Here is a 2,630-nt window from a genome sequence, read left to right on the forward strand (position 1 = left end):
TCTCTCTCTCTCTCTCTCTCTCTCTCTCTGTGTGTCTCACTCATTAGCTAACTCTTCCCTCCTCCCTGTCTCACCCCTCTCTCCGTAGCTCGTTATTTTTATCATATTTTTATGCAATTGCTACCGCCGTAAAGCACTTACAAACAAACAGAAAACAAAACAAGACCAGACGAACCCCCTACCTTGGCATAACAGTCCCTGGCTTGCCCCACGAGCTCAGCGTTGGTGTCGGCCACGGTGCAGCAGTCGTCGTGCAGTTTGGAGATGACCGCTCGACATCTGGTCAGTCCGTCCACTGCTCGCCGCATGCTGTCCTGGGCACCTTGCCACACCTGGTCACGGAATGTTGGGAAGACATCCAAGAGTTAGGCTGTCCACGGGTTTTTTTGGTCCCAGCATAATTTAGCAAAATTTGATCTTTTTTTTCATAATTTCTGACTTTTTTCATGTATCATTCTTTGTTCAAAGTTACAGAATTGCATAAGACACATTTTTGTGCTCAGTTTGCATAATTTCATTTATTTATTTTTTATTTTATTTTTTGGGGGGGGCATAAAACCGCGGGGAAGGTTAGGAAGAACACTTTGCGTGGTGAATAAATACTATTAAATTAATAATAGATACACGCCCTCTAAAAAACAAGTTTGAGGGAATCTGGTGTCCCAAGAGGGTCGGGGAGAGACAACAACCTGCGTGGAAAAGCCCAGAAGAATATCCAACCAGCTGACTGGCACGATCAGTAAACCAACCCTTTCGTGGATCCTGGAGAGGAAGGAGGATCAGCTATGATACCTGTACTCCAACCAAGAAACCAAGTAACCAAGTGAGTATCAGAAACAGTGTATGTGACGGTATGCTATAATGGGACAGTATTTTGTTTAAAATGGATCATCATCATCATCATCATCATCATCATCATCATCATCATCATCATCATCATCAACAACAACAAGAACAACATCAACTTCAACAACAATAACAAAACAACAACAACAACAACAAAAACAACAACAACAACCACAACAACAACGATACGAGTGACAGCAGCATTGGCTACACCAGCAGCAACAATAGCAGTAGCGGTAGCAACAGCAGCAGCAGGCAATAGCCGGCAGCAGTAGAAGCAATAACAGCAGCAATAGCAGCAGCAGCAACAATTACACTAGCAACGAAAAGAACACTGTCGTTATATGAGTCAAATTTTAATCTATACTTGTGGCGCTCATATGACCTTACGCGGTTGCGAGCGCCGTAAAACCTCTACTGAAACAAAACAATCTCAACTTGATATAGCAAAACTCCTGACCTCTTTGTCGTTAGTGGCGGCCTGGGATTTCCCAGGTCTGGTCACGTGACCACAGGGGGCGGTCTGGCTGGTGGTGGGGATCTCCGCGCGCTTTTCCTCCACGTCCAGGAACTCGTCCAAAGACGCCACCTGGCTGTCCAGCTGTTGCTGCACTGGGGGGACAAGACAGAAATGTGTGGCGTCGTGGTGAAATCAGGCCCTCGTCAAAATAATGAAATCAAAGAAACCAACATTTTTCCGCCGGCATGGCAATTTTTATCGAATCTTTTTTGTTTATTTTAAAATACATTTCTATGTGGATTTTACTGAAATACGTTGTTTAAAGGCACAAAAAAGGCAAGTCTTCAGTTTCCAAGGGCTCTCCAGCTATGGAAGCCACCAAACTTTGGCGCCCATTTTCTCGCTAATTTAACCACTGAAACGAGGCTACCTCTCCTTGTTCCAGTCGTAAATATCTCGACTTCTGTTTAAAATATGGGTAGTTTTTTTTTTCTCAGAAGATAGACAAATGAACAAACTGTAAGATTATGCTAATAATTCCACATGCCCAAAAATTGACGAGCGCCTGATTACACAACGTCATGATACATGTAATGAAATAGAAGATACTGACAAAATTGTTCTGGCATGTGACTTCTATTTTAGACAGGTGGATATTTTTATCATTAAAACCAACAACAAATGAACAAGCTTTAAGACTATACCAATAACTTTATATTCGTGAAACATTGACAAGTGCCTGATTTAATCGTGTCATGACAAATGAGTATAGTGTCTGCTTAAACCGAACAAGGTTAATCCCCCAAAAGTGGTTAACCGAATGAAAATACATATGTAATATCCCTGATTTGTTTGTTTGTTTGTTTGTTTGTTTGGTTGTTTTTGGTTGTTTTTTTTGCTTAAACTTAAATTTTCAGCAACTTATCATAACCGAAAAACCGGCTAAACGGAATAAAAGCAGACGTTCCCACATATTATTTCGGTCGAAGCGGACTCCACTGTCGGTTTTCTCACACTGCGATATGATCTGTGTCTCCTCCCCGATGTCCGTCAAAAGGTCAGCGGCCTTGGACTGGCCAGCCTCCCTCAGACACTGGATCAGTATGACATAGGCGCGGTCAGTTCGTCGTTCTGTCAAAGTTTTCATCAACGCCTGGGTCCGTTTCTTTTTGTCTGATATGCCCTGGTGATAAACAGTGAAGAAGAAGAAGTCAGGAAAAGAAAAGAAAGCGCACGTGTTAATCCTTCTGTCGTTTCAGAAAAAAAAGAAGTGGGGTGAAACAATGTGTTTGTGTGTATGTGTGTGACTCGTTTGGGGGGGGGG

This window comes from Aplysia californica, unplaced genomic scaffold, assembly GCF_000002075.1.
Source record: "Aplysia californica isolate F4 #8 unplaced genomic scaffold, AplCal3.0 scaffold00012, whole genome shotgun sequence".
In the NCBI taxonomy this organism is placed as follows: domain Eukaryota; kingdom Metazoa; phylum Mollusca; class Gastropoda; order Aplysiida; family Aplysiidae; genus Aplysia; species Aplysia californica.